This window comes from Trichechus manatus, unplaced genomic scaffold (genome assembly GCF_000243295.1).
Source record: "Trichechus manatus latirostris isolate Lorelei unplaced genomic scaffold, TriManLat1.0 scaffold00021, whole genome shotgun sequence".
Lineage (NCBI taxonomy): Eukaryota > Metazoa > Chordata > Mammalia > Sirenia > Trichechidae > Trichechus > Trichechus manatus.
The window spans coordinates 14,795,614-14,803,054 of NW_004443957.1; positions in this window are offsets into that span (position 1 = coordinate 14,795,614).

Below are 7,441 nucleotides of genomic sequence, written 5' to 3' on the forward strand. Positions count from 1 at the left end.
TGATCCTAATTTCTGTGTTTCTATTTTTTGACGAAAAAATATTCCAAAGATAGCAAATGACTTGGAAGTCACAGTCAGGAGTGGAATAAAGGGAAAATAACCCATTTAAAAAAAAAAAAAAAAACCATTGCCAAAGAGTCGATTCCAACTCATAGTGACCCTACAGGACAGAGAAGAACTGCCCCATAGGGTTTCTAAGGAACGGCTGGTGGATTCAAACTGCCAACCTTTTAGTTAGCAGCTGAACTCTTTAACCACTGTGCCGCCAGGGCTCCAAAAGGAAAATGGAGACAGAAAATGAGGTAAGAATGAAGTTCTGAGATTATAGCCTAAAGGCTTTGATGGGCAAGGGATCCAAGATCCAAGAACCAAGTCCCCATCATGGATATGTAGTAGAGGTCAATGTGATTTTAATATAACTCACAGGGAACTGAGAAGTCGTTTTAGGCCACCCCTAGGGAAAACTCAGGCCAAAGAGGAGACAGGCCTAGAAGGTGAGCAGGTGAGAAGGTGAGAAAACTTCAAGTCTTTCCAATGAGACATGAAAGCACTTTGTAAGCTGTTAGTTATTAGGCACATAAAATCCAACTAGGGATAATGGAGAAGTATTAATATTAGCATCAACAAAATGAACATTCTGTTTGGCAAATAATAGTGAGCAACAAGAAATCTCAAGGTTATGAAGCATGGAGCCAGTATTGATTGCTCTGAGGATGAAATGAATTGTTGCATGGGAAGTGTTTTGTAAAATATTAAGTATTTATACAACATATAAGGTAAGCGATTTTTAATGGAGCTCCTCAGAAGCAGCAATCATTTCTTAATCTCCTTTATGTTTGTTGTACTTTGCACAATGCCTGACACTTTTAGGCATGTAATACATGTTTATCTAATGAATTGTTGAATGAGCATTCAGTTATCCAGTATCAATTTTCCAGGTAATTCAAAATATCTTTACACATCAAAACTTTACTTTTTAATTAAGCATTTTTATGGAAAGCGTTTCTACTGTGGTTGTCATAATAGCCTTGTCATTCTCAGGGAATATGAAAATCAGTGAGTTTGGGGAAATCTGTCAATACTGCATTGCATATTTATAACAATGTCTGAAGGAAAAAATAGAAGTCTCTGAGAAGAATCTTGGAGGGAGCTAAAAGTATCTTAAGTAATTGAAGGTGATTTTAAACACTTACATGCAAAATAACTTCCACGTTACCAAACAGCTTTAAAGGTAAGTGACAAGCCGTTTAATAGTAGTTGCTATAGTAGCAAAAAAAATATTTAGCCTATCCATCGAAGTACTGCCACCATACCTCACTTTCTAGTTTGTTGGGTTTTTTTTTTTTTTTTTTTTTTCCTGGTTATTTGGTTTTATTTGGGACTAGGGTAGGAAGAAGGGACAGAAAGAATAAAACTAGAGTACTGGGGGAGACTAAGACAAGGAGCGAATTCTGATCAGTCCTCTGGTAAGAAAAGGGAAGAATCAATAGCTGTCCTGCAAACCAGCTTGAGGGCTCATTAGGAGGTAAAAGAAAAACAGATGACTCTTCCTTCTGGTACAACTCACATGAAGAGGTAATATTTAACATCCAGAAGCTGCTAGAGGGTTGAGGGTGGAGAAACAAGCCAAAACTAAACACACAACAGCTATGTTTTCACAGAATAACAGACAATATATAAACAATATAAGCACCATACAGGACTATACTGAAAATGTGAAAGTATCCCCCACAGTTACAATGCTTTATCCAAGAGATTGTCAGCTCCTTCAGAATAGAAACTGTGTCTCAGTAGCCATTGTATCCCCAGAGTTTACCACAGCGTCTAGAACATAGCAGGTACTCAGTAAGCATTTTTGCTGTTGTTAGTTCCCATCCAGTCAGCTCAGACTCATGGCAGGCGACCCCATTCAACAGAACGAAATGCTGCCCAATCCTACGACATCTTCACGATTATTGGTATGCTCAAGTTCATTGTTGTGGCCAGTGTATTTTGAGTGCCTTCCAACAAGGAGGATTCCCTGGGTGACGCAAGTGATTAAGCGCTGTACTACTAGCTGAAAGGTTGGCAGTTTGAACCCACCCAGAGGCACCTCGGAATACAGACCTGGTGATCTGCTTCTGAAAGGTCACAGCCTTGAAAACTCTACAGAGTACAGTGCTACTCTGACACACACGGGGTCGCCATGAGTCGGAATCGACTTGAAGACAACTAACAACAACAGCCAACCCAGCGGGATCACCTTCCAGCTCTGTATTAGACGATGTGCTCTTTTGATCCGTAAGATCACATTGACCAATTTTTGGAAGTAGATCACCAGAGCTTTTTTCCTAGTCTGTCTTAGTCTGGAAGCTCCACTGAAATCTGTCCACCAGGGATGACCCTGTTGGAATTTGAAATACCAGTGGCATAGTTTCCAGCATCATACCAACACACAAGCCACCACAGTATGACAAACTGACAGGTGGTAGCAAAAACGTTGTTGTTGTTGTGTACCATCTCGAGTTGATTCCGACTCATAGTGGCCCTATAGGACTGAGTAGAACTGCCCCATAGGGTTTTCCAGGTTATAATCTTTACAGGGCCAGATCACCAGATCTTTTCTCCCACAGAGGCACTGGTGGGTTTGAACTTCTGTCCTTTCAGTGAGCAGCTGAGTACTTAACCATTGTGCCACCAGGGCCCCTTCAGCAGTGAACATTAAAACCAAAACCAAACCCATTGCCATCAAGTCGATTCTGACTCATAGCGACCCTATAGTACAGAGTAGAACGGCCCCATAGGGTTTCCAAGGCTGTACTCTTTATGGAAGCAGACTACCACATCTTTCTCCTGTGGAGCAGATGATGGGTTCGAACCACCGACCTTGTGGCTAGCAGCCAGACACTTAACCACTGCACCACCAGGGCTCTTTGTAGTAAGCATTAGGCAGGTAGAAATCAAAGAGCCCAACAAATTGTACAGGGAGAGCTGCCAGTGCACCACAACTTTTCAAAACCACAAATCCAAAACTATGAGGGGTTCTTGCACCCACTTTCCTGTCTTAGTATACAGGTACTAGGCATAATCTGGTCTTTTTTCTGACTAGTTCAGTATTGCCATTATAGTTATAAGTTGTTATCTTCTACTACAATGATGTCCAGGATTCCTGAGGCATGTAGGAGTATCTTGCCTTTTCATTGAATTTCCCTAGATTGCTCTCTTGGTTGTTGCAGGTGGGATTATCTTTTATTGACCTCAGACAGATGCTTCAACCATTGATATATTTAACTCATATTGACCTTGTACTCTAGTCCAAGAACTGTGTAAAATTTGCTATGTAGGCTATTTGCCCATGGAATCATAGAATTCCAGAGCTGGGATGGATCTTCAAGATAATCAAACAAATGGCCTCATTTTCCAGTGAGAAAAAAGCAGGCTCAGAGAAAGACTTGCCCAGGGTTACACTGCTGGTTAGTGACATGGTACCATTAGGATCTAGCTTTCCTGATTTCCTGTTCTCTGTTCTTTCCACCATGCTCTTTAGAGTTCATTCCTCAACAGTATACACAATAATAATATTTTACATTTCATAACACTTCATAGGTCTCAAATCACTTTCACCCAAATTGCCTCATCTTGCTAATGATGTGAATACTAATAATTAATATTACAACTAGCACTTATTGCTAACTCTTAAAGAACCAGAGTCACTAAGTGCTTTTGCCATTATTTCATTAATCCTCACAACAGCTCTATGACTAAGACACATACCTTTATTATCACTCTTTTACAGATCAGGAATTTAGGCTTAAGGTTAAGTAACTTGCCCAAGGCCACATATCTAGGAAGTAGAGCAGGTTAGAATTATCCTAATTGCCTGGTCCCAGAGCCCCACAAAGGCATCCGGCCAGCCACTGTGCCCTCCCTCACAAACACCCTTCAGAGCAGACAAAGAAAGTATTGTACATATATTTTAAAGCCATGCTTTGCTTGTAGTTATAAGCTTTATTTTATAGAAATTTTCCAGTAGTTCAAGGCCAGAAAATAGATGAATTCCCTGAAGGAGAACACACAGAGAAAGCAGCCTCCAGGGATGCCTTGCAGTTATGAAATGAGAGCAGAAAGAGGAGCCAATACATAATTAGGAGTTACTCTCCCTATTCCATACAGCCATAAACTTGAAAATGTATTGATTTCATTTAAATTGAACATATATTGTGTAAGATTAAAACTATGCTTATGAAAAGTAGGAGTTTTCACATACGCCTGCACATACAGGCATATGGTTTTAACGGAACGATGTGTTGACTGGGTTGCCTGGTTACCAGTCGTCCCTTAAGCAGGTACCAGCAGGCTTTTGAGCTAAATTCCTGGCACCCAGATGGACCAGTTTGAAAGCAGTAGTGACCCGGGCAATGGCTGCTGTGGGCCCTGAGACTAACCGCCAGTATTTAATGCAGGGAATCTTTTTCCACCACAAACCATCATTACAGAACCAGTCTACAAATTCCAAGCGTTCTGGCAACCTTAGGAAGCCTTTCCAGTCCCCACCTCCCCTAGAAAGAACAAATTCTTCCCTTCCATATGTTCCCCCAAAGAACTTTGTACAACCATTATTAGCTCACTAAACTCATTATTTGAGTGGTATTTATCTGTTTATACCCCCAACTAAGCTGTGAGTATCTTTGGATTGCCCTGATGATAGTATAGTGAAGTGAAAAGAATTTGGGCCTTGGAATCAGATGTACCTAGGCTTAATTCCTGGCTTAGATACTCATTGTGACCTTGGGAAAGTTATTTAACTTCTCTGAGTCTCAGTTTTCTCATCTTTAAAACAGGCATAAAAATAGCTACCTCAGGTAGTTGTTTTAAGAGTTTAAAAAGGTAAGTGAGTACATGATGCACCTATTTAACAGTATATATAAATAGCAGCTCTTATTATGAAGACATAGTACCTGTCCTGGAGCCTCTCACCGTCTAGTGGGGAGAGGCACACATAAATGGGCATTTACAATTTGTATAGGGGGCATTGGCGGTTCAGTGGCAGAATTCTAGCCTTCTGTGTGGGAGACCCAGGTTTGATTCCCAGCAATACATCTCAGGCACAGCCACGACCCATCTGTCAGTGGAGATTTGTGCGTTGCTATGTTGTTGAACAGGTTTCTGCAGAACTTCCAGACTAAGACAGACTAGAAAGAAATGCATGGTAATCTACTTCCAAAAATCAACCAGTAAAAACTCTACAGATCTCAATGGTCCAATTCGCAATAGATGATGGAGATGGCACAGAACCAGGAAGCATTTCATTCCATTGTGCATGGGGTCACCATGAGTCAGGGGCCAAACTGATGATAGCTAACAACAATAACAACAGCAATGTGTGTGAAGAATTCTAAAGACGGCAAAGGGGGGCTGGCACAGCACAGAGGAAGGCAACCTCTCCCAGCCAGAGAGCACCATTTCAGAAAAGCCTCCCAGGGGAAGGATAATGAAGAATTAGACACAGAGAGCAGTTGAATGTGTCCCAGGCAAAGGAAGCACATAACAGAAAACATGACATGGTCAAAGAACTGTACGTGATTTGTTAAGGCTGAAGAATAAGGTTTGACTTGGAGAATGATGAGGAATGAGGTCAGAAAGTTAGGCAATGTAGAAAAAGCATAGGTTTTAGAGTCAGTCAGAAGGAATTCCAACTTCCCCACTTTCCAGCCATAAATCCTCAACCAAGTGACTTTTCTCTGAGTCAGTTTTCCCATTTGTGCCTGATGTAGAGCATATATTTTTAAAATAATAGCAAATGCTATATATCTCTGTTTATCTAGGATATGCTTGGTAGCTGTCCCATGAGTATCCACTCATTTTGATAGAGTCAATGCAAGGATGAATGAATGAGTGAATTCATTCCCTTTACACAAATGTATTAAACTCCTTCTGTGTGCTAGATAGAAGCCCTGGTGGTACAGTGGCTAAGCGTTCGGCTGCTAACCAAAAGGTCAGCAGTTTGAATCCACCAGCTGGGCCTTGGAAACCCTGTGGGCACTTCTACTCTGTCCTGTAGGGTCACTATTAGTCAGAATCGACTCAAGGCAACAGATTTGGGTTTTTTTTGTTTTTTTTTTTTTTTTTTTTGGTTTTATGTGCTAGATACTCTTCTAGGCACTAGGGATGCAGCAATAAACACAACAGACAAAAATCCTTGCCCAGTGGGACTTGAAGTTCATGAATCGAAATGGAGAAAGGAGCCACTGGTGCCCATGAGGGGTGTCATGGATTGAATTGTGTCCCCCCAAAATATCTGTCAACTTGGCTAGGTCATGATTCCCAGTATTGTATGGTTGTGTAATTTGATGTGATTTCCTTATGTGTTGTAAACTCTATCACTATGATGAGGTTATACTGAGGACATCTACAAGATTGGATAGTGTCTTAAGCCAACCTCTTTTGAGATATAAAAGAGAGAAGCGAGCAGAGACACATGGGAACCTTATACCACCAAAAAAGCAGCACCGGGAGCAGAGCACATCCTTTGGACCTGAGGTTTCTGCACTGAGATGCTCCCAGACCAAGGGAAGACTGATGCATCACAGGGACCTTTCCCCAGAGCCGACAGAGACAGAAAGGCTTCTCCCGGAGCTAATGCCTTGAATTTGGACTTGTAGCCTATTGGACTGTGACAGAATAAACTTCTCTTTGTTAAAAGCCATCCACTTGTGGTATTTCTGTTGGAGCAGCACTAGATGACTAAGACAAGGAGACAGCCTACTTCATAGCTGAGGTGGCTCCAGGGTTCTCTAACAAAACGCTAATAAACTGACCAAGCAAAGCTCCCGCAGGATCTGGATGTTAATCTCACTTCCTAACAACAGTGAGGAGGCTCTTGTCCCCCTCCCTTGATCACTTCTCACTTATCAACTCTCAGCTTCCTGTTGTGATCCAGGGGAACTGGTGAGTTGTGTTGTTTGGCAGGAAGAAATGTCAAGTGGGGCTCAGTTCATTCTTGGACTCGTGTCTAAAGTGGTGACCAGAGGAAGTAGGAAAGCAGCACACACAAAAAGTCTATGGAGAGGGGATTTACCTATCTCAGCAGCCAAGTGATAAGTGAGCTCAGATGTCTTGTGATGTATGGAGGTTTTATTTCCCAGCAGGATAATCATACATCACATGTGCATACCGCTTTACAAAAACGGTTAACCAGGGGGATCTCATTTAATCCTCAGAAGGACTCTATGAGGTAGTAATTAACCCCATGTAATCCTATCGGTCTCCTCAAAGTTAACTCCTTTCCTCCACTGCCTCCTTCCCTGTGGTGTATAACTATGTCCAAGTTTTAATCATAAACAAAAGCAACAAAAATCTTCCTTCACCCCTCATCCCTCTCTAGACAACACCCTATTCATCTCTTCACAGCCAAGTCCACTGAACGTTAAGAATATACTCATTATGCAGCTACGGTGGTCAA